Below are 26,648 nucleotides of genomic sequence, written 5' to 3'. Positions count from 1 at the left end.
GCCTTCGACCCGTTCCTACTGGAGGAAAACTCACCTCGCAAAGTTGGCTGTGAAATCTCGCGGTGAGGAATCTCTGACAGCTGCTCCAACGACTCCCTAACTATCATTATCACAATATCACTTAGTCAAAATCTGATAATCCTGCTTAGGGTAAAATGACCATTTTACCCCTGGTTAATGTCGACATCGTGGGTTGACTCAACTCGCCGAGTTCTATAACTCAAAACCCTGAAATCGCGATCCAACTCGTCAAGTCATCCCCCTGAAATCGCGATCCAACTCGTCGAGTCCCTTCACAGACTTGTCAAGTTCTACCTTAAACTGAATCGGGACAAAACGACTCAACTCGTCGAGTCCTTCTCTGGACTCGTCGAGTTCCCCAATCTGATTGAGCCATCTTAACAGATTAAGCTCCTATCCTTCATATACAAACTCCTTACTTCTTCTACATACTGGAAATGCCCTTTTAAGGGTAAAGTTTCCAACTTTACCCGTTATTAGTCCTTCTTAATGGGTTTAGCTAAAACCCTAGTTCTCTAAGACATAGATCTTGGTCCAAAAGCCATAATACTTCAAACTAAAGCATATTAACATAGATATAGGGCTTAGACATCATTTGAACAAGTAAAGCTCCTAACTATCTTTCCATGCACAATGCTTTAGGGCTTAAAAGGCCATAATAACACCTTAAAGCTTGTATGGGGCTTCAATGGTCATAAGGTTTGCACCTTTATGCCATGAAAACCCTTATAGACCCTAGATCTGAAAGGTAGATCACTTGGGACGTCCACATCCCAAGGACTAAGCCTCATGGACCAAAAACCCCATGAAATGATAAGAAAGAGATCTAAAAAGCTATTAAACAGGGTTGAGGCTTGCTTACTAGAAAATGAAGAGGATGAGATGTTGCTTCTAGATCTACAATCTTCTCCTGGAATCCTCTTGCTTCTTCTTCTATAAGCTTCAAATCACACAAAGTTCACTCAAAAATGGATCACAAGCTCACACAAGGCACTAGGGTTTCGTGGATTAGGGTTTGGGACATGGAGGCTGGCAATGAGGCCATAAAGTGGGGATTAAGATGCTTAAATAGGGTGCGAAACCCCGAAATTAGGGTTTCATCCTGCCAGCCCTATTCGTCGAGTAGGCGACTTAAATCCCGCATCCAATCTCATTTCTACTCGACGAGTTTGGGGCTCCAATCTCGTCGAGTAGCTCTTCAAAAATGAATAAATTATAATAAAATGCGTACCAGGAATCAGGTGTTACACTCTTTGCCCTATCCTCCCATCGGCTACCACCTATTGCAGCTGGGTCGATCCTGACTTATCTTAGGCCTGATGCAAACACAAAAAAGAAAGGTCTTTTCAGAATATATATATATATATATATATATATATATATATATATATATATATATATATAAAGAGAGAGAGATACCTAGGTTCAAATATGGATTGACATCTATTGTGCGGACGTGTGGACAGTAATATTATGTGAGAATGACAAAGAAAATATGTTGTTCGATAATGTGAATATGTTCAATCTTACATAACTATTGTTATTATCACACATTCTCACTACTTAAATCGTCTATAAGGTTATTATAGACTTTTTTTTTATTATTCTCATCCTGCAAAATGTTGTCGGAATGTTTAATGAGTCGTATTTTGTAAGAATGAAAATGAGTGAAAAACGATGTGTGAGAACAAAAATGAATATGAATTAGTAATAATGCATGAAAATGATGATATTGTTTGAGGTTGAACATATTCACATTACTAAACAATCTATTCTCTTCGTAATTCTCATAGAATAACATTGTCCACATGTCCGCACAATAGTTGTCCATCGACATTATAACCTATCCATATATATATATATATATATATATATATATATATATATATATATATATATATATAGTTGTGACGTCATTCCGTTCTCGATACTTGATTATTTATGTAATTCTACGACATGAACCTATAGCCATAATCAAACGATACGCCAATCGCTTCCTGGGAGGTCGCTCTGACGGTCTAGTCAGACGCGTGAGTAATGAATGAGTATCAGTGAAGAGCGATAAGGGTCTAGAGAGTTCCTTGTATTTGCATCATTTATTCTATTTTATAGTTGGGGCTTTGTATCCCTGAGAGAGGGGGACCGTTGCAACGATATCTCGAGTATCGGCTCTGGATTGGTCTACATATTCTTGTATTGATCCTAATCTGTTATGACGGTGTAGAGAGAATATTGGTAATGGCCCGTGCACCCGTTTTCTAACCTTATTTCTTACATAGCCGTTAGTTAGCATTTATGTGGAGCAAGATATTCTCATCCGAGTAGCGACACCCTACCGCCTAGCCTGCCGGGAGGCCTTATCGTGGCAACCTTCCTTGTTACTATCATCTATCCAGTGAGGCACCTATTTCTCGAATATGATCGGTTGTCGTTTCGCGAGGTTATCTGATTCGTGGTCAATTGTGTCATGACGTACCAACATGGGGTAGGTCATCAATCCCCCTAGTCTAGTAATGATGTTGTAGCGTAGTTAGCCATTATGCTCCAGACTCTAGTCACACATGTTGCCTTTTTAGTTGTCATGCATTTATGGCCTCTGTAGTTGTAATTGATTTTTCTGGGCGTTTGGTTATCTCTACTATCTTCTCTATAAATACTTTCCTTTTTCCTATATTTTTTTCTTCCTTCTGTCTTTATCATTCGGATTTCTACAGTCTTCCCTCTTTCTCACAACAGCCATTCCTCCAACCATGGTTCTTTTGCCGGCGTAACCCCCTCATCGAAGTATTTTAACATTCTCCAGAAAAATACGGTTTCCAACTAGAAGATGGGGGTCTATTACCCCTTAATGGGGCCTTATTTTTTGAACCCCCTACGGGTAAGGTCGGGGCCTTGGTTAAGACTTTTGATGACGGTGTGATATCCCCCAATTTTCAGAACCAATTAAAACATTTTTTTCTTTACGCTTTTGTAAATTGAGGTGCGGAATTTCCCAGTTAAATAAAACATTTTAAATAACGAAAGTTATTTTATTAAAACCTCGAGGATGTAAATTATAAAAGGTCCTACATCTACTTATTACAGGCACATCTCTTTATTCCACTAGACTACTGCAGCCTTGGTTCCACTACTTGTGATGTCATCTACTCTGGTCGATGACCCATACATACTTGTCAGTTGTCTGGTCTGGACCCACCATTTCTGTTCATCCAAGAAAGAGAAGAAATACTCCGCTTTGGTGTCACACACTCTACCCTAGTCATGAGACCTACTCAATGTCAAGCATAATTTAAACTAAGCAACCTTTACAAGTCTTATTCTTAAACCCAAGGTAAGACTTATAACTAAGGGCAATCAATTTCCGCTATGGTTTCTAATCCAATAATATTATCCTAATTACACAAATAGCATATAACACAGATAGTACAGGAAAGCATTTAATGTTTCATATAAATAATAAATTTATTTTAGATTATGATCTTGGTAATAACCACGCACTAATCTGACAAAGTGTTTTGGTGACTGGTGAATAGGGCAGAGCTTCACCTTACATCTTTTCCAAAAGACAACGGGCTATTGATGATAGTGACTCGGGATATCCTACTCGAAGGCTACTACTCAGATAAGTTCTCAGGGGCGTCATAGGGCTTTGTCGTAGGCTAGATTGAAGGAAAAGTGGGCCAAATGTGGAGTATTTTAGAGCAAATTCGATAGAATAATGTGAGGAGGAATGAAGGAATTAACTGGTATTTATAGGGCGAATTAGAGTCCTATGAAGGTGCACCATGCCTCTGGTCGGGACAAAGTGAAGTGGCAGAATATAGGCCTAACACATAGAGAAAAGTGGGTGGATTGCGTGATCTTGTTGGGCACACCACGCTCCTGACGCAGGCGTAACATTTTTCAGATTTTCAAAATTGTGTAACTTCTTCATACGAACTCCATTTTTGACTTTCTTTATAGTCCCATAAAGCTCTCGACGAGATCTTTAACTTTCATTTAGATTCTATCGGCTAATTTTGACTTTATATTTTCCACACAAGCTTGAATTGTTAAAGCCCATATAAAAAGCATATCTCTCTCATCTAGTGTCCGTTTTCGATTGACTTTATATCGTTGGACTCCTATTAACAAGATCTTCAACCATCGTTTAGATATTTTGGCTAAAAGTCGAACAATATAAAATTCGATTTTGAGTTGAATACTGCTATGTCGAATCTTAGAAAAGTTATAACTTCCTCTCACGAAGTCAGATTTGGACGTTCTCTATATGCATTCTCTCAGTTTAACGACTACTACTATGAATTTCGTTTAGATCACTAAGGCTAAAAAGTAATTTATCAAAAATTAACTTTTTACAAGACGCAGAGTCTTATAAGTTTAATTGTGAAACTTCGAAGAACCACAACTTCTTCATATGAAGTCGAATTTGAACGCTCCTTATAACGTCCCAAAAGTAAGACCCAATGATTTCATTTTAAATTAATAAAACTAGCATTCCAGGGACATCATCAGAAGAATCCAGATAAAACAAATGTGTCAATCATCACATCATATCAGAGTAAGAGAAGAATATGCGGAACGAGGTGGTGTGTGACCTACAATCATCCCAAGCTCTTCCTTTTGAAGACATAAGTACCTGAAACATAAGCCAAAAACCGTAAGCACAAAGCTTAGTAAGTTTCCCAAAATACCACACATATTACAACGCAAATAATCAACTATGGGTTATCAGAAACTCCGGGGACTATCCGCAGTCCCAGTGGGCTAACAGTACACCCGATGGGTTATTAGCAACCCTGGAGACTATCAGTAGTCTTAGTCACACATAAACAACATAACATAATAGCAGCCAGACCCAACTAGTCATCACAAATACAACTATTCTACCACATAGGCTCATACAAACATGCAAGAGTCACAAAGACAGCTAGCATCCTACATGCACAATTTAGTGAGCAAACATTAGTGCCTTCGAATCGCAAGCACCGCGAAAAGACTCACCTCGCATTGCAGAATCACACTAATAACTCCCTGGCTGCTGGTTCGACAAATCCCCGAGCTATCAATATCAAATAACATCCAATTAACAATTGGACTCCAATCCATAACTATCTGACCATGATTAGGGTAAATGACCAATTTACCCCTTACCTAGTTTGGGCCTAAGCTAGTTTGGACCAAGACTTAGGCCCAAACCTATAATCTCAAAGGCCCAAATACCACATAATCATACAAGGCCCAAACATGCCCAATTTTCCAAATTGGGCAAAAACCCTTCCATGGGCCTTAATTCAAGTTTCAAAAACATTCTTAGCCCAAAACACTTAAATTCTGATGGCCCAACAAGGCCTTAAACATCTAAGCCCAAACTATGGCCCAAACTGAAGACTAAAAGATCTGAGGCCCGCTCTGCTGAGTACGCGGGGCGTACTTAGCCTGTACGCGTAGCGTACTTACCTTAGGGCTCATACGCTAAGCTTACCTGCTTGTACGCCCAACGTACCCTCGCATACAACCAACTTTCATATTAAGCTCTTATTCCATAAAGACTTTACTCCACAACCTAGATCTGACTTCCTTGGACTGATTTATCACATAAAGTTATTAACTTTATGTTCATGCATGGCTAAATGAAGTTCTTAAGCTTAAAATGACTTACTATGTGACTTAATGCATGAATAAGACCCAATACCCCATAAAGTTGGCACCTTTAAGCTTAAGGAACTCCCAATAAGCTCAAATCTAAAAGAATATGTCCTTCAAACGTCTTAACTCAACAACCAACCCAAAAGGGACCAAAAACATAACAAATCAAGCCATAAAGAGATGTAAGCATTTACAAGCCAATGTATGAACTTCATACCTCCAAAGTCTTGCAAAAAGGGTGATGGTTCTGGATCTATAGGCTCCTCACCAAAAAAATCACATTACATTTTCTTTACTTCCTTCACAATGGGCAAAATAACCATCAATATCTTCTCAAGAGCTCAAGACAGCACAAAGAAGGCTTAAGGGTCGATTTAAGGTTTTAGGAGGTTTGGGGGCTGGTAAAGAGGCCAACCGTAAAGTCTTAAGTTGCTTAAATAAGGTACAACATACTTAAATTAGGGTTCCTTACACTCCTCAAACGCCCAACATACGAGGTCGAGGCTTCGTGGTCATTCCTTATTGGTACGCTAAGCGTACACTAGTGTAGGCCCGGTGTACTGCACTTCGCACTAGTATGCCCTGCATACTCCCTATGTACGCCCCACGTACTAGGGTTTCCCCTTAAGCCTTAAAATACACCGAAGGCCATAACTTCTTCATTACAAATCAGATTTCGACGATCCTTATATCCACGGAAAGCTAACGAGAAGCTCTATGATTTTATCAACTCATATGCGCGTTAATATTCCCAAATAAAAATCCAATTTCCATAAAAGCCCGAGCTGACACTTTACCAAAATACCCCTTGGCTCCAAAACACAAACTGAACACCCGGATCATCTAAATTATGTTACCCACACACAAATGGGAAACTATTCGGGACAGGGCGTTACACTCCTTATTTCTCCGGAATCCTTATAATGTATACAACAACTAGGTTAAGATTATTTGCCCTAAGTAATATTTTATCTTCGATGCGTATTTTAATTTTATTTATTTTATTATTAAATATTCATATAATTTACACATAATATCCTATAAAACACGTAAGCATACAAATATATGAATGATGCTTTCTTATTTATTCATATAAAGATTGCAATAGTTGACCAAAGTGATTACACACTATTACTTAATCTAGCAGGACACACAGGCGTTTCAGATGGTTACCGACTTCCGAAGAATAACTTTTTGGACGAAGTGCTTCACAAGAACGACATCAATATCTATGAGCTTACCCTAAATATCATGAATAAAATTGTGGCTTTTAAGATACTTTGTCGCTCGCAGGGCTTTCTTCCAAGTATCTGGGTGTTCAAGAATTTCTTCCGGTTCTCCACTGTCGAGGACAAGTTCGCATTTTACGCTCAAAAGAATGTTCATATTCTTTTTACTGATGGAAAAAGCGGTCCCAAGAACTGGCAAAATCATTGTTTTTAGGTGAATGGTTCCCATGTCGGTGGTCCCTATTTTTGTACTGATTCGACTTCTGATAGTGCCCCTAAACTCCTTCCTCATGATTAAGAGGTGGTTTGGATCTTGAATAGTTTTACTGTTGTTCCGGAGGAAGTCCCTAAGCATATGCTCACCAATGTTGGGATGAGCACCTAGTGGTGTCGTCGTTAAGAGATGCCTGAGTTTCTTTTTTTTTTTTTTGTCATCAATGGTGGTAAGTTCTCTTGATTATGTCTTTACATCCATTTCACTCCCTTCATTTTTTTTGAAAGAGTATATGCAAAAACGTTGCTAGGGACGAACGGGTGTTGAGATTTTCCAATGAAGTTCAAAGAAGATCTTCATTTTGGCCTAGTTGCTCTATATGATGCTTTACCCATTCTTATTCAGTGGTTATTGTCTCGATCAACCCTTATCTCAACAGATTTCCCCCCCACAAGCTGATTTCTGTCGAGGTCGATCCGTTGTCCACTGCTCTGGTGAATATTCTTGATGTTGAGCCTTTTGCCTCTAAGAATTTGTAACACCTGCTTTTCCTGCTAGATTAAGCCATAATCTGTAATCGCTTTGGTCAACCATTGTAATTAGGGGTGAGCGCGGTGCGGTAATTAGCTAAAACCTCACCACTAACCACAAATGCGGTTAATCCTTTTTCAAAACCGCATGGTGCGGTTATTTTTGCGGTGCGGTTAGGCGGTTATTTTTGCGATGCGGTTTTGTTTTTTTTGTGTTGCGGTTATTAACCGCATAAATTTGGTGTCATTATTTTGTGTGGTTTTTAACCACAGTTTAGAGCTTAGACGGTTTTAAGAGTTCAAACATATTACTTGTAATAATATAAAAAACCTTAAGAAAATTAACTTAAATCACAAACAACTAATAACTTAAAAACATCAAACCAATAGTAAGTAACAATAAATATCTTAAAATTGTTTAATTTCACAATTTTTAAAAGTTAAACATAAAATACTTTTGTCTTCTAGTATTTATCCATCTTTCATCCATGAAATCTGTCGTATTTTTAATATTTAATATGTTAATAATTAATAAAAAAATTATATATAATATACACGGTGCGGTGCGGTTTTTGAAAACCAATAACCGTATCGCACCGCAAGTTTGCGGTTTTTGGAAAAAAGAAAACCTCACCATCGGTTTTTATTGCGGTTGCGGTTAATCGGTTGCGGTTTATGCGGTTAATTTTTGTTGTGGTGCGGTTTTTGCTCACCCCTAATTGTAATCTTTATATGAATGAAAGAAAGCATTATTCACATATTTGTATGATTACATATGACTAATAATCTTAACCTAGTTGTAGTATACGCCATAAGGATTCTGAAGATTAAGGAGCGTTTAAATCCGACTTCATATGAAGAAGTTATGATTCTTCGAAGTTTCGCGATTAAAATTAACACGACTCCACGTCTCGTAAAAAGTGGATTTTTGATAAATTGTTTCTTATCCTAAGAGATCTAAACGAAAGTCATAGTAGTCATTAAACAAAGAGCATGAATATAGAGAACGTCAAAATCTAACTACGTGAGAAGAAGTTATGATTTTTCTAAGATTCGGTATAACAGTATTCTGCTCAAAAATTGAATTTTAGATCTGTCGAATTTTAGCCAAAATAATATAAACGAGAGTTGAAGATCTCGTTAATAAGAGTTCAACAATAAAAAGTCTGTTGAATCAGCTACGGTCTCCTGCTTGGAACTTTTCCAAGTCACTGCTCCTTCATTCAGGGTAAAGACCCAGCCCGACTGCGAGTGGAAATTATCCTGATCAGTCTGAAACTAGTGTCACTATACCCTCGCACTCTCAAGTCATCGCTCCCACCGAGGATAAGGAACCATTCCTTAGTCCTTCATAGGTACTTAAGAATATTCTTTACTGCAGTCCAATGTGCTCTACCAGGGTTTCCTTGATATCTGCTAACCATGCTCAAAGCAAAGGCCACATCAGGGCGAGTACATGTCATAACATACATGATCAAGCCAACAACAGAAGCATAAGGTACTCGACTCATCTTTGCTATCTCAGCTTCGATACTCGGGCTTTAAGTCTTACTCAACTTGGTATTGCTTTAGATTGGTAACTCCCCTTTCTTGGAATTCTCCATACTAAAACGTCTAAACACTTTATCCAAGTAAGTACTTTGACTAATTCCTATTAGTCTTTTACTCTTATTTCTCACTATCCTTATCCCTAAAATATAAGTAGCTTCTCCGTGGTCCTTCATAGCGAAGCACTTCCCAAGCCAGGACTTAAACTCCTTCAAGGTTGGGACGTCGTTTTCTATGAGTAGTATGTCATCGACATACGAAATGAGAAAGCTAACTATACTCCCACTGGATTTGACATATACACAGGACTCATCCTCGCTTCTCGAAAAGTCAAACTCTTTGACTTTCTCATCGAAACAAAGATTCCATCTGCGAGATGCTTATTTCAATCCATAAATGGATTTCTCAAGCTTACACACACTATTAGGGTGCTTCGAATCGACAAAACCCTCTGGCTGAATCATGTAAGAATCCTCAACCAACTTCTCATTAAGGAAAGCGATTTTGACATCCATCTGCCATATTTCATAATCATGAAACGCAGCTATGGCTAGCATAACCCTTATAGATTTAATCTTTTCTACCAGTGAGAATGTCTCATCATAGTCAACTCCGGGAGTTTGAGTAACGCCCTTCGCAACCAATGGCACCTTATACGTGTGTACTTTCCCATCCATGTCGGTCTTCTTCTTGAAGCTCCATTTGCACCCGACCGTCTTATGACCCGATACATTGTCAACCAAGTTCCAAACTTGATCGTCATACATGGCTTCCTTGTAGTTGTTAGGTGCATCCAAATTTATTAGTGTACTATCACTAATAAACGTATCACCCTCAGCAATTATATGGAAACCATATAATATGGGCGGAACACTAACTCTATTGGATCGTCTAAGAGGTAACGACTCGTCAATCGGTTCAACAGGAGTTTCCTCCTCGGGTTTAGCGCCAGTGTTAGAGGTTCCTTCATCGTTTGATTCTTGAAGCTGTTCAAGATCAATTTGCCTCCTAATTTCCTCTTGGCATATGAGTTCTCGCTCTCGGAAAACCCCTCTCCTCGCAATGAAGACACCATTGTCACTCGATCTATAGAAGAGATATCCAAAGGACTTTAGTGGATAGCCGATAAAAATACACCGCTTACTACAAGGCTCGAGCTTGTCGTGAGTCTCTCGTCTTACGAAATCCTTGAAACCCTAAACCATGATATGTGCCAACAAGGGAGCTTTCCATGTCCACATCTCGTGAGGTGTTTTGGCAACCTTTTTAGTCGGGACTAGATTAAGGATATGGACGGCAGACTCTAAGGCATACCCACAGAATGAGATAGGTAACGAAGCTCGACTCATCATGGAACGAACCATGTCTAACAAGGTTTGATTGCGCCTCTCAGCCACACCATTCAACTGTGGTGTCCTAAGTGGCGTCAATTGCGAAAAAATTCCGCATTCCTTGAGGTAGTCGTGGAATTCAAGACTAAGGTACTCATTACCTCGATCGGATCGAGCATCTTAATTTTTCTGTCCACCTAATTCTCCACTTTTTGCTTAAACTCTTTGAACTTTCAAAAGTTTCTGACTTATGCTTGATTAAGTAGATATACCCATATCAGCTATAATCATCGGTAAAAGTCACGTAAAAGCGGTTTGCATCCCTTGTGGCGGATCTAAAGGGCCCACACACATCGGTGTGTGTGAGATCCAATAAACCCTCACCCCTTTCACAAGTACCAGTGAAGGGTAACTTGGTCATCTTTCCAAGTAAACAAGACTCGCGCGTGTCATCGTACCTAAGGTCGAATGACTCCAACACTCCATCCTTTTGGAGTTAGGCTATGCGCTTCTTGTTGACATGTCCAAGACGACAATGCCACAAGCATGTCTTATCCAAAACATTGAAAGAATCGATATGCAACACATTATTTCCTAAGTTGTTTACAACCATCACAGTTTCATATATACTATTACAAGACAATGCTTCAAAATAGAAAGTGCCATTAAAGAAAGCATTAATAGAACCAATTTCATTATTGAATGAAAATCTAAAACCTTGTTTATACAAACCATGAAAAGAAATAATGTTTCATGTCATTTCTGACGAATAGCAACAATTATTCAAATATAAACCTAACCCACTACTAAGCACTAAAGAGTAAACTCCAATCTTGGTAACATACGACGCTTTCCTATTCCCCATGATCAAGTTTATCTTCCCATGCTCCACATCCCTACTTCCTCTTAGACCCTGCAAATTAGAACAAATATGAAAACCACATCATGTATCGAGGACCCAAGACATAAAATGTGATGAGTTATTAGATAGAATAGTATAAGTACTTGCGAAGGAGGGTTTTATCTTCTCGTCCTTGATGTCCTGTAGGTACTTCGGGCAACTTCGTTTGCAACGCCCTTTGTCGTGGCAATGGAAGCAATCTGCATCCTTGGGGTTTGAAGAGGGAGCAGCGGGACCAACTTTGGTTCCACTAGAAGAGTTATCATCATAGGATTTTCCCTTATGGTGGCTCTTAGAAGGAGCCTTTCTCCTTTTCCCCTTTCCTTGCCCAATAGCCATGACGAGGGCAGCAGCAGCATGAGTAGATGCAACAGATTTTCCTTTCAGACTACTCTCAGTAGTCCTTACCAGGCCTTGAAACTTGCTTAGAGTAACCTCCTCCTTGTTCATGCGATAGGTCATATGAAACTGGTCGTAGCAAGGAGGTAAGGAGTGTAGAATAATATCTATGGCCAACTCCTCATCGAAGTTAACATTTAACTTCAGCAAGCGGTCCACGTATCTCTGCCTTTTCTGCAAGTGGGCCGTGAGGGACTCTCCGCCCTTCATTTTGGTAGTGATCATTGCAGCACTGATCTCATACCGTTCCTGCCTAGCACTTTAATGGTACATTTCCATCAAATCTTGGTACATCTCGTAAGGATAGTAGTCCTCATAGGACTTTTGGAGTTCTGCGGTCATTGTCGCGAGCATGATGCAATGGAATTTCATAGGATCTCGCTTGTGAGGCTCGAAAGCAGCTATTTCTTTAGGAGTAGCAATATTGACATTAACCTCCTTTAGCTCCTTATCGAGAACATGCTCCTTGTCCTCATAGCGGGTGACAATGCGGATATTGCGGATCTAATAATTGAAGTTGGACCCATCAAAAATCACCCTCCCACACAAGTTTATGAGTGAGAATAAGCCGGATGGGGTTGAGCCAGAAGCGTTGTTGGTTGAAGTAGACATCTGAAAAGAAAAAGAAACAAAGTTTGATTAGATAAGAATCCCCAATTTAACACCCAAACGAAAAATTAGGGCTAGGACCCAACATAATTATTTACAATTCAGAAGAGGGATGTCAAAATCTAATTGTAAATAATTTGAAGGTAAGTGAATGACGATTCACAAATTTCCACCATGAAAAACGAAATAGAAATTAAGTTTTAAATGTATTGAAATTCCTAGATCTTTTGAGATTCATTGAACTTTTCAATGACATGTTTATAACTCGATATGCCCTTCAAGTTTGTGACTGGGATACCGAGGATCACAAACAAGGTGTGAATAACAATGCAAATGTACTTGGTACTCTCAATGTTACAAATCACATAATCAATGTGTCGGTTAGCCACACACGCTCCATTGATCTATGATAAACATCGAGCTACCCTTTTCCACCTTTGCTAGTCCCAAATTAGTGTGCCAGTTAACCACACACGCTCCACTAACGACTTGGCAGCATGCAAAGTGTAATTTCTTGGAATAACATCATTTTCACATTTTTCCTAAAGTAACTAAGATTGTGAATTTTATAAAAACATTTAGTTACTTTATTAATCATTATACTTTTAATGAGGAATTAGTTTCCCTATCCTACTCGTTCGACTAACGACCCTCCACCAATCAAGGAAGCGGTAGTGGACACCCATTAAACTGTCATTTTATAGGCATCAACCTTATACCCCCCTTATAGATCGACTTCGTGAATGAGGCCTACTAACGTTAAGACTAGCTTATATATATATATATATATATATATATATATATATATATATATATATATATATAGGGTTAGGTTATTTTGTTTTCACTATCTATTGTGTGCCCGTATGATTGATTCTGGACCAATCATTTTAGTTATTTTAAGAAAGTAATTAATGCATATTACATGTTGAAGATATAATAGGTATTAATTACATCTTCAGCATTTAATATGCATTAATTACTTTCTTAAAATAACTAAAATGATTGGTCCAGAATCAATCATACGGGCACACAATAGATAGTGAAAACATTTGAACCTAACTCTCTCTCTCTCTCTCTCTCTCTCTCTATATATATATATATATATATATATATATATATATATATATATCTTATAATATTATAATAGTATAGGGTGTATTTGAAACATTTCAAAATACTAGGATTTTAATCAAATTTAAAATTTTCGAAAATTAATACTTTTTAATTTTAAAATCTTAAATATTAAAACTTTGATTTAATAATTATCCAAAATTAATTTGAATTATTAAATCTTAGAGGATTATCCATTACATTAAACAATTAATTTTAACTTAATCCCTTTATCCCCTAAAATTCGAAAATTTGGGAAGGGATAATTCAAAGATCTTTAATTATCTATTTAAACAATTAAATGGATAATTACCGAAGATGACATTATTCTAATCCCTAAAATTTTGGAATCTTATCTTGGGAATAATGCATTTGCGAAAACCCTAGTGTTAGACAACCCTAATTTCGAAATTTTAATGCCAAAGGAAAGCATTCAAGAAACCCTAACAAAATTCAAAAACCAGGGTTTGGGAACCCTAATTTCGAAAATCCAAGCCCTAGGTTTTATTAGCCATAAACCCTAATTTGTCAAGTTCATACTTTTATATCAAATCCAATTGAAAACAAAAACCAAAGGCTCTGGTACCATTGTTGGGTATTATACAAACAATCCTATGTGTGCATGCAACCCTAGTTTGAATCTATATTTTCACTATTAGACATACAACAAATGAACACAAAAGGAAACCCTAGCATGCATCTAATGTTTCGAAATTTAAAAAAAAAGGATTAGAATACATCCCTTTGTTTCTATATAGTAATAACAACTAAATCTTAAAGTTCCTTTGCTTTTGAGATCAAGTACCACAAATGTAGTACCTCTAATGGCTCACAAACACATAAGAGTGAAAGGATGATTATGAGAGAGATGAGAAAATGTAACAATCACTAGAAATAATCTCTTATAGGATTTCTCAAGGGGTGGGATGGATTCTTAAGCTTAGGGGGTCTATTTATACTTGAGGTTAGCTAGTGTTTCAGGGTGGAAACCCTAATCCCTTAAATTAGGGCCTAAGCAAGTCCATGGACCTCCTTGCATTAGGCCTTTGATGAAAACTCCTTGATCCTTCTAGGATTTTCAGCCTAGCCCTAATAAGGGTGATCCAATGGCCCAAAGCCTCAACTATCAAATAATTACAAAACAACCCTATACTTTTAATTTGTTCCTTTAATCCCAAAATTAATTCCAAATTAATTTCTGATTAAATACTAATTAATACTATGATTTCAAATTAATATATTATTCAAATAATATATTAACAAATCATATTTATGCCCCAATTATTATTCTTAATAATAAATCAGCCTCTCTCCTCAACAGTCATCCTATCTAGTCACCATTATGAAGGCAACCCAAAATGATCATGCTACTATCGGGTCAAGTACATCCCATTTATATTTATGAGCTTAGACACCTAATCCAATACGTTGAACCATTGGAACTTCTACACATTGACTTGTGTGGTCCTTCGATTGTTGAGTCACTCAATAAGATGAAATACATACTTCGATCACTAAGCTTTGTAAGATGGCTTGCTTGTCTTTTAACATGTGCAACATACCCAAACACCCTGATGTGTTCAATTGTAGGTTTCGTTCCTTTTAAGCCTTCATATGGAGTCATGTTTTTCACGCCTTTTGTTGGAGCCCGGTTCAAAATGTACACTCATGACGTACCGCCTCACCCACAACACCTCTGGTACGTTCATGGTCTTTAATAGCGATCGTGTTACTTCAAAAATCATCCGATTACGACGTTCTACAACTCCGTTTTGTTGGGGGAGTAGGGGGCGTCAACTGCCTTCTGATACCTTCCTTACTACAATAATCATTAAATTCGTTGGAGGTGAATTCACCTCCCCGATCTGTACGTAAGGACTTCACTTTGAAGTTTGTTTCACTTTTAACTTGAGTCTTGAATTTCTTGAAGGATGTGAATGCTTCATCTTTTGTTTTGATAATAAACACCCACATAAACCTGTTCTAATCGTCGACAATCTGAAGGAAGTACCGATTACATGCGATAGTGTGTGGTATTATGGGGCCACAAAGATTTTCATGCAATAGTTCTAACGGGTAGTTTGCGCGCCACTGAGCTTCTTTTGGGAATGGATGTCTAGTTTGCTTAGAAACTAGATAACCTTCGCACACCTGTGTGGGATGTTGTATCATCGGTACACCTCATACCATCTCTTTTCCAACCATGGATTCAATGGCTCGAAAATTCACATGCTCCAATCTTGCATGCCAGAGACAAGAAACATCATCTAGACTGGTATTAAGGCACACAGGTTGTGTGGTGTGCAAAATAATTTTGTACATGTAGTTTTTTTAATGTTGTACCGTCATGATAAGCCTATTGTTGATGCCGTGTACCCGTAAGAACTCATGTAGCATTTCGATCTTGTATCCTTCCTCCATCATCTGTCCTAGGCTGAGTATGTTGCTATGTAAGTCTGGAATATAATACACTTCTGCAATGACAAATTGCTCATTGTTTTTGCATTCCTGCAAAATCGTCCCTCTGCCTTTTATCTGAACTTTGGATCCATCTCCAAACCTGACCCGTTACCCGTTCATCCATATCAGCAAAGTAGCTTCTCACCCAAGTCATGTGATTGCTGGCCCAATTGTCTAAGTACCAGGTGTCTTCTTCATTCCCTTTGGTAGATGGGAATTTTGGGTAATCTTGATGGATCAAGTCATGCTTTTGGTTATGGGTTAGTGAGTCACCGAATACTGGAATAAGTTAGGTTTGGTTGGTCTTTGGATGACCGAGTCTACAGGTAAATAACTTGGCTTAGTAACCACTTTAATAAGAGCACATGCACCTACAATTGTTAGGGTTATTACGTATTCCTTCAGCTTTATATAGTTGCATCTATAGTTTTTTTTATAGGTGTGTAATCAGTCTCTTTCGAAGGTAATATATATATATATATATATTGTTGTTGTTGTTGTTGTTGTTTTGATTGGTGTTCAAAGAGTAAGTGCAGGCTTGAACTAACACTTGGTATCAGAGCTAACCAAGGAGGTAGGTTCTGATAGGTGTGGTGAATGGTTGTCGTCTGTAGATCCGTTTTTTATGAAGATGTGGATGTGTTTAGGGAGGAAACCGAAGGGGAAAAGAAAACAACTGAAGAGCTTCAATTAGTGATGATGCTTGAACCAGAAGAAGCTGATAAAGATGATGAACCTTGTGGTGATTCCTACGACAGTGAAGATCTGTGTGAAGAGAAAGGGTTGTGTGCTGAAAAAGTGTTGTGAGTTGAACGAAGGCTATGTGTTGGATTGAAGTTCTAGGTAAACCAAGAAGAAAGCAACCTGTGTGGTGAAGCTAAGTTGTGTGGAAAAGAAAGTCAACATGAAAAAATCGATCTGTGTGATCAGAAGATGATGAGAACTTTGTGTTCCTACTTGTATGTGGGTTAAAGAAAACAAGAAGATCTAAAGTAACCCAGATTTGTATGTGATATGTGTTGATTGATATTGAACAAAAAAAGGACCACTATGAAACAGATGGTGTGTCATGTTTGTTTTTTAGTCTCAGTGAAGGAGGTTGTAAAATTTTTCTGTAGGTCCGGCTGGTACAACGGGTTTGTGAGGCAGGAGGTGTTTCATGGTGGGTACTAGGCCACTAGTGCAGAATCCGGAGGTGATGGTTGTGCTGGTGCGAAATGCAACGGAGATGGCTGTGGTGGTGCTGAAGAAATAAGAAGTTAATTTGACTGATGATGATGATGAGTCTGCATTGTTTTGAGGAAACAGTCCATCAAGATCAAGGGGGTGAATGTTGGGTAATTTTAATGGATCAAGTCATGCTTTTGGTTATAGGTTAGTGGGCCACCGAATACTGGAATAAATTACGTTTAGTTGGTCTTTAGATGACCAAGTCTACAGGTAAATAACATGGCTTAGTAGCCACTTTAATAGGATAACATGCACATATAATTTTTAGGGTTATTACGTATTCCTTCAGCTTTATATAGTTGCATCTATAGTCTTTTTTTATAGGTGTGTAATCAGTCTCTTTCAAAGGTAATATATATACATAAATTGTTGTTTTGATTGGTGTTCAAAGAGTGAGTGTAGGCTTGAACCAACAGAGAATACCTTATCCTCATTCAACATTACCACCTCCTCTGTTTTTTTCTCCATATATAGTTAAAAGTAGAGCCGACTCTTCTTCATGGGCTTCAGTGAGATTCACATCAGCCTCCTTGCGTTTTGGATGTGGGCACTTAGAAGCATAGTGCCCAAATGTTTCACATTTAAAGAACTTTATGTGCTTTTTATCTCTACTCTTCCATTTGTTGTTGTTATCACGTGGTGGTTGATTATTTCAACGACCACCTCTTGCTTGAGTGCTTGCTCTTCCATAACCTCCACTTCTGCCTCCTCTCTCATGGTGAGACGATTCCCGTCCTCTTCCAGCCACAGTGGAGTTTGCCCCAACTGACTTTTGACTATTTTGCCCTTCAGATCGAGTGAGTAGTAGACTTGCATCACCGCTTGAGTTCTCACTTCGAAGTCTTATTCAGTCCTCGTAAGTTTTGAGTCTTCCAATAGCCTCTTCAAATGGCATTGTATCCAAGTCTGAATACTGTTCGATTGATGCCACCAGTTGAAGATATTTTTTAGGGACTGAATCAAGTAACTTTCTCACAAGTGTACTATCTTCAGGAGTGGCACCAAGGTTGTTGTACTTCGAGTGCATCCCACTTATTTGTCCTGAAAATTCATATATGGAATCTCCATCTTTCGTTCGTAGGGCATCAAATTCACTTTTGAGGGAATGTAGTCTTGCTTTCTACACTCGATCAGCACCAAGATATCGTGTTTTGAGCGACTCCCAAACATCTTTTGCTGTTTTCTTTTGTGCAACTTGTAAGAGAACATCTTCTAGTACCACTTGGAAGATGTACGCACACGCCATCTTGTTATTCTTTTCATTCACAGTCACTCCGACTGGTGTTTCAATGGATTCCCATACGCCATGAGCATCCATGATAGCCTCCATCTTTATAGCCCATGTAGTGTAGTTTGTTGAAGTCAACATCGGAAACTGGAATGAAACTCCACCATTTTCTTTCGTGATTTGCTGGCTAGAATCTGACATGTCTTCGTATCGGATGTACTTTGGCATGAACTAGAGAAAGCTCTGATACCAAGTGTTGGAACAACCTACTGCAGATCAGATCAAGAACATGCCATGAAAAACAGTTAGGCTATAGAGATGGAGAATGTTTTCTCTTATTTCACTTGCATTCAGAAAACGTTTGCCGCTAAAGACATTTAAAGCTAAAAGGAATAACAAAATAAAGCTAAAAACAAGCTAGTCATGTTCTCCTATCTATGTGGCCACTAAGCCACGTTATTCACCTACAAACCAGGTCAAACTATTAACCAAATCAGAATTAGTTACCTACATCTTACACTTATGAATTTTTAGTGAATTATCAAATGTGTGCCAATAGAAACATATTTTATCAAATGAGATTTTTAAAAATGGTACCCTGAAACTTGAATTGTTTCCATCCTACGAGTTATCGGGAGATCAAGGTTAATTTTGTCATTTGAGCTCCATTGTTATGAAACTAATAAGAAAGTACCTGTATCAACAAAAGAAAGGTAAAGATTTCCTGAACTTTTATTTTAGGTTTTTGATTCAAAAAATCATACCTGGAGTCGTTATAGGAATAGCCCGGCCATAAAGTGTTAGCTTTTGAATTTGAAGTTGTCCAATACGGTATTCTAAAATTTAAGGTGGATGAAGCTCCTTGCTATAGATAAAATGATAAAAATAATAATTAATTACCAAAAATATAATGTGTTTTATAAAGAAATGTGATGTTATGTGTACCTTCTTTGAGGAAATGGTCACTGTGACTCGAAGGCGAGGATCCCATGACACAACACAACAACACACTCAACTTTCTGTGCAAGAAAAAGCCGCCCTGATCTCAAGTGAGCTTGATATGTACCGGATGATGTAAAGCCCATGAACATTTCCCACTTCCTCAAAGTATATTGAATCGCTCATTTTCGAAAATGATTCAATCCCTAAAGAAACCATTTGAGATAATCTATCAAAGTCGTATATTTTTCTCTTTTGTTACCCCATCTAAATCCGGATAAAATAGAAATTCAAACCCGTTCCATAACAACACCAGAAATGTTAGAAATATGGTTTAGTGGCACTTGGAAATCTGAGAATCGTGATAATCACTTTCAAATCGAAGTATTTGGGTGGTACTCCCAAATCCTCAATTGGATAAGACTCAGATAAAATCAAAGAGAAAGAAAGAGAGAATGAGATGGTGTAATTTTCGTGAGTACCAGAAAACTGACTAAAAATTGGTTATATACATTCCTTGTCTTAAAACTGTCAAAACTGTTATATAACAGTTTTTCTCAACAGTCAAAACTGTTATAAATCCGGGTTTGGTATAAGGATTAATGCAAAGTCAAAACCGGGTCAAATATTCAAAATTTGTATTTTCTGATGCATTTTTAATATAGCAATATAACCCAAATAAAAAAATTTCGCACTGACCTGGCAGCTCAATCCCAGCCAGGGGCTCTGCCCCTTGGACCCCGCTCCCAGGGGCGCTGCCCCCGGACCCCCGTTCGTTCAGGGGTTTCGCCCTTAAATGACAGTGTACTTTGATACCTGATCAATACTTAAACAAGTGTGTACTCCACACCTTCCTTACTTGTTTAATATTTATCAAGATCATTTTTAGTCAACAAAGTAATCCTATTACACTTAAATAACATTGATGATAACAAATCACCAACAAGAAATCATTAAAGGGTGATCCCCATTTATGGAATCCAGTAGCTTTAGATGCTCCAGGAGCTAATGGAAGCATGTAAATCATAACTCCAGGTTCTTTCCCTCTTTGAATGCTCAGAACAACATTAGTTAGGGCTCGCTCATAGTAGTCTGCATATATACGCCATTAATTTCTTTAGTCCACCTGAACAGGTTACGCGAGACCTGTGGACAAACCAAATTAATATGATCCGAAATTTACTAAATTGCAGAAGATGTCATTCACCCCCCCCCCCCCCACACACACACACACCCAAAATAACAGCGAAACATTTGATCATTTTCTATATTGTTGGCAAATAAATACCTTTAGCATGTTATACATGGTACAAGATTCTTCATTCTCTATCTGTAGCGTGATGCCACTTTTGAGCTCCAATAACAATTGGAATATGAGTATTGTCATTATAACCATGTCATTATAACCAGATATGTTATCAACCTACACGTGGTGGTAAATAAAATATAAATTAAAAACATGAACATCAAAAAAGCATAAAAGTTACATCTTCTAACGATAACATAATATGTTACTGCATATGTTTCATCTGAATTACATCAATGGAATCAAAACAAACTTTTTGAGGATTGTTGAATACAATAAATAGCAACACACTTTCATTTATAATTTTATATGGTTATTATAACATCCTACTTGGTTTTTTCTATCACAGGTCAAAACTTTGTAATTTCAATTTTTCATTAGCTTATTGTACTTTAAAAAATCTACCAATTTATAGAATTATTGACATTTCAAGTGAACATGGTGCGAGTATAGTATATTAAGAAAACACTATATCGAGGAAACTTTTTAAGCTTGACTAACATCTGCTAATGTCGTAATTTTAAAGGGAGCATTCACTAATTTGATAAAAATTCAAGAAATACATTGAAGTTACATTTAGAGCTAGTAGTCCAAGAAAGCAGGGTTTATCAAAAAGATGAGCCAACCATATATGCGTCGTATCTCCCTGGATGCATATATATAAAATAGTTATAGTACTCCACAACAAGAGTTCAGTCATTGTATAGTGATAACAAGAGTTCATTTATACCATTTCCATACATTTTGCTATATGAATTAAAACAAAGCATGATGAAGGGAGTTTGAGCATACTGTGATAGTGTATAGTGTGTAAAGGACATCATTCATGATTCATTCCACTAGTTTCATCATTCAACGATAGACAATGTCTTTCAATGATGTATCGTGTGAGCACATTCTGCACACGTCTACCAAAATAATCAGCCATATGTGTCACCATTTTTAGAGCTAGACTATTCTAAGCCAGAAGATAGTGATCCACTAGACCAGCCATTATCTGTCAATTATAAGAACTATATGAACTAAAATCTTGATCCATGTTTATCTCATAAGTAACAATCTTTCGAACATATACCTTGTGAATGGTTTAATATGGAGCCCAAATATAATATTGAGGAAATAAAGCAAACCACCCTAGCTACACAATGACCACGAAGCTCTTCATCTTTGGACTCCCAACCTCCATAGTGTGTACCAATGGTTGGCAAACCAGCAGTGTTCCTAAAGCTCCAAATCAATCTATCAACATCCAACATCAACTGATATTCCAAATTGGTTAGTTGAGCTTCACCATGAGTTGAATCAGGGTCTAATCTCACATCACTTAGAAGTAATTCATTCAAGAAATCCTCAGCAACTTTTTGAGACTTACCATGTGGATTCTTGATTTTTCTATATATCATCATCCAAGTGCATTCATCTTCCTCTTTCAAAACTTTCCTAGGGAGTAAACTGGCAATAAGGTGGATTCATCATCATCCAAGTGAATTTTTGATTTTTGATAGAGTACACCTCTTCTATCCAACTCTTGTTATTTGAATGCCATAAGGTGGATCAGAAAGTATGGGATGAAAGCTGAATGGGACTGTTTGTACACACCTTGCTCATTACACGATCATATAACAAAACCATTAGCATGATAGCCAGCATCTCCATGGACACTAAACGCTTCATTTTCCCTCGATATATGAATGACACCTAGACTTGTCATCTCATTCAACTCTTTCATTGAACTTACCATTGTGGATGCTCTAAGTGGTAGGACACTTAAAAATAAATAATAATTTGCATTTCCACAAGTGTAAGGAAATGGGATCCATATACATATACTCCATATATGTGTATTGAGATCCATTTTTGCAACAACCAAAATTTCTCTAACATGTTTTTATAGTCATCTTAAGATCATGATGGATATAGGGGTAACGAATATAAAAAAGCCTACTCGAAGATTCAACGTTGGAAGCAAGAGGTTGACTAGAAGTACTCGGACCAATTGAAGAATGAGCAGACATACGAAAAGTAGAATGCTAATTGATATGTCGGTAAGTAGTTCTCCTAGCGATTAAGAATGTATGTATCATTTTTAAACAATATAAAGATTGTTAATATTTTTTAAGTAAGCATAGTCCATGGAACTCTAACGACTTTTAAAGACAATATATATGGGACTTCGTGAAAGAACGGATTCCGCAAAATTTATCGAAGTGCATTAAACGATACATACATTCATAATCGCTAGGAGAACTACTAATCGACATATCATTCAACTTTCTACTTTCCGTATACCCGCTCCTTCTTCAAAACTTATAATCAACCTCTTCCTTCCAACACTTAATCTTCGAGTATAGGCTTGTTTATATTCATTACCTCTATGTCCATCATGATCCTAAGATGGGGATAGAAACATGTTGGAAAACTTTTGGGTGTTGCAAAAATGGATCTCAAATATACATATACGGATCCCATTTGCATACACATTTGGAAATGCACAATTAGTTCATCTTTGAGAGTTCTACCACTTGTTTCTAGTGTCATAATATTGTCAAATTCAACCACTTCTACAAGTTTTACGGACGACTAAACAAACCCTTCCACTTTCTATTTAAGTGTTACAAGTTTTTTCTTTAGATCGTAAAGCAGAAGTAATATTTTTGGTGTGCAAGGGTTCGAACCATGGACATTTTCTATTGAATTATGCACCTCAATCAGTAGACTTTTATTGCAAATTGTTCTTTGATGCAGAAAAAGGCCTAATGTTCACTTGCTTTTAAAGTTTCTCACCTAATGTTCAACAATTCCATGAACTCTAAAAAATAAGCCAGGAAAAATAAAAAATTTATGAATTAATTAACTCAGTCCAGGAGTCCTACAACTTGTTTCTAGTGTCATAATATTGTCAAATTAAACCACTTCTACAAGCTTTATGGTAAACTAAATAGACTCTTCCACTTTCTATTTAAGTGTTACAAGTTTTTTCTTTAAATCGTAAAGTAGTAGCAATATTTTTGGTGTGCAGGTTCAAACCATGGACATCTTCTGTTGAATTTTGTACCTCAATCAGTAGACTTTTATTGCAAATTGTTCTTTGATGCAGAAAAATGCCTAATGTTCACTTGCTTTTAAAGTTTTTCACCTAATGTTCAACAATTCCATGAACTCTAAAAAATTAGCCAAGAAAAATAAAAAGTTTATGAAATAATTAACTCAGTCCAAGAGAGTTATTTGCGAAAAGTAGTGTTTATCTTCTAGAAATATGTGACAAAAGTAGTTCATAAAATTAATGGATCTCACAAACCATCCATATTCATGTAATCGTTGTTTTTCAGTGAAAGCTTTAGTATGTAAAGTAGTAGTAATATGTTCAAACAATGGACATCTTCTGTTGAATTCTGCACCTCAACCAGTAGACTTTTATTGCAAATTGTTCTTTGATGCAGAAAAAGGCCTAATGTTCACTTGCTTTTAAAGTTTTTCACCTAATGTTCAACAATTCCATGAACTCTAAAAAATTAGCCAAGAAAAATAAAAAGTTTATGAAATAATTAACTCAGTCCAAGAGAGTTATTTGTGAAAAGTAGTGTTTATCTTCTAGAAATATATATGACAAAAGTAGTTCATAAAATTAATGGATCTCACAAACCATCCATATCCATGTAATCGTTGTTTTTCAGTCAAATTATATTTTATGATATTTTTAAGAAATATAGTTGTTTGATAAGAGTGACTCCCGTTATTGGTCATTAAACTATAAGAGTTTTTTTTTAATAATTATTAAATTATTAAAAGTTATTGGAAATGCATCCTCTACCGGTTAAAGTCTAATTTAAGTAAAAAATGTAACTTTAGAAATAGAAATCGCAATGTATTAGTTAGCTGTTGAAAGAATAATTTGTATTTAACAAATCTATAATATTAATGGAAGGAGTATAATTTGATTGGCAGGGTATTCTTTCTTTTTCAGTTGTGACTTGTGAATGCAAGTTGTCAGAAGTGATTATATTACTCAGAAGGGTATTACCGTCATTTACACCATCACCACTTTCAGACCTTTAAAGTTATTCCCATCCCATCCCCAACCTCTTTCTCTTTCTAAAACCGCAATCTCTTTCCCTTCACACACGTTCTCTTTCTCTCCCCCCTCTCCCCTTCTCTCTCTCTCATCCCAAAAAGGTATGGCTCAGAAGAGAGAGATGGAGGAGACCGAGCTCAAAGTTCCTGAAACCTTGACCTTGTGCACACCGCCGATCCCCGCCGCCTCTTCAAAGATGTCCGCTTCAGATGACCGTAGATCGTCACCGGATAGATCGGATCCGAAGAGCGGTGTTATCGTTGACTTCAGACCGAACTCCGCTGCCTCGCCGGAAAAGTTGGATCTGCCTCAAAAACGACGATTGGAGGTGGTGGATCCGTTCGATAAGAGCGTCTGTGACATGTTTAAGAAGCGGGAGGTGAACAGGTGCTCAGGTTGCAAGAGGAAGGTTGGACTGATGGGGTTTAGGTGCCGTTGTGGCGAGATGTTTTGTTCCGAGCACCGATACTCCGATCGACATGACTGTAACTACGACTACAAAGCCGCCGGACGTGAGGCTATCGCTCGCGAAAATCCAGTTGTTAGAGCGGCGAAAATTCTCAAGGTATGACGCCGAGTCTGGAGAGAGACAAAACGACATCGTCCGGATAATCAATTCATCTCGTTTTCGCATCTCCGTTGTAAAAATATGGGGCGGAGCTTAGGAACAGAAAAAGTAGCGAAAGATAGGGTGCTTACGTCACGTTTTTCCGGTGGGAAAAAAAGGAAGGGTGGGGTTGGGGGTGTGGGGTATGGTATGTGAAATTTGATAAAAGAAAAAAAAAATTGAGGGTAATATTGTCAATTTGATTTATCATGTTAGTGGGACTTTTCATGAATTACGGTGCTTAATATTTTTTATTAAATTTATAATCATTATTTCGCTCTCAAGTTTTAGCTGGCAATTTAGAAAATATAAATAAATAAAAGAGAAAAAAAAAAAGTCAGAAAAAGGATAATGTAGCGCATGGTGGATGGACCAACTTTACCAGCAAAGTATTCTGGAAATGTGGCTGTACAGATGCCGCAAATTATTGACGAAGCAAGATAGCCCAAGTATTAAAATTGATTAATTTAGCTTTACATTTGAATAAATTTGGTATCAAACCAAGAAACTTTAAACTTATTATAACGAGACGAAAGTCATGATAAGAGTTAACTTTGTCAAACCATTGCTTGCATAAACGTCTAAATTCGGCCCGATCAGTTATATACTTATTTCCTATTTCCAAAAAGGGAAAATGACTCTTGAGGGTAATTAACTTTTACGTTTGTACTCATTTGGTCCCTTTTCTTTTTTTTGTATTCAATATACCATCGAACTTGTTGTTGGTGTTTACCATAGCCCTTTTGACCGGCTTTTGACCTGTGATAGCCGGTCAAAGGGTTATGGTGAACACAAACAACAAGTTCGATGGTATATTGAGTACAAAAAAAAGGAAAGGGACCAAATGAGAACAAACGCAACAGTTGGTTACCCTCCTGATTTATTTTCCCTTTACTCATTTACAACAAATCTCATATCATCTCCTACTGATATTAATGACTTTTATGAGATTTATTCTTGCTTCTCTTCAAAACATAACCTACGAAAGGACATTATTCATACATGTATAACTTTGTAATGCACTTGAATATTTATTAGGGGAATCTTGACTAAGCGAGCGCATTTCATGACTATATTTACATATCCAATCAAATGATTTATCATATCATGGATTCTAAACAAGTCTACAAACGAGTGGAATCACAATTGCTATGATTTTTGAGTTTATTTAGCTTTAAGATCGAACTCATGGGATAAGATACAATATCAATATGTACAATATTATGGTGTATTGTACATATTGATGTTGTATCTTATCCCAT

At 37.3% G+C, this 26,648-nt stretch overlaps 2 pseudogenes; one reads left to right on the top strand and one right to left on the bottom strand.

Annotated features, from left to right (window-relative positions):
- Window positions 1-19,046: 19,046 nt before the first annotated feature.
- LOC145089925 (uncharacterized) lies at window positions 19,047-22,110 on the bottom strand (annotated as a pseudogene).
- Window positions 22,111-24,782: 2,672 nt separating this feature from the next.
- On the top strand, window positions 24,783-25,670 carry LOC145087975 (zinc finger A20 and AN1 domain-containing stress-associated protein 5 pseudogene; annotated as a pseudogene).
- The last annotated feature ends 978 nt before the right edge of the window (window positions 25,671-26,648 follow it).

The sequence above is a fragment of the Lactuca serriola genome, chromosome 2 (genome assembly GCF_051521515.1).
Source record: "Lactuca serriola cultivar US96UC23 chromosome 2, Lser_US96UC23_V15, whole genome shotgun sequence".
NCBI lineage: Eukaryota > Viridiplantae > Streptophyta > Magnoliopsida > Asterales > Asteraceae > Lactuca > Lactuca serriola.
The sequence above is the reverse complement of the archived record's forward strand: the minus strand, read 5'-3'. Positions and strand labels throughout refer to the sequence as shown.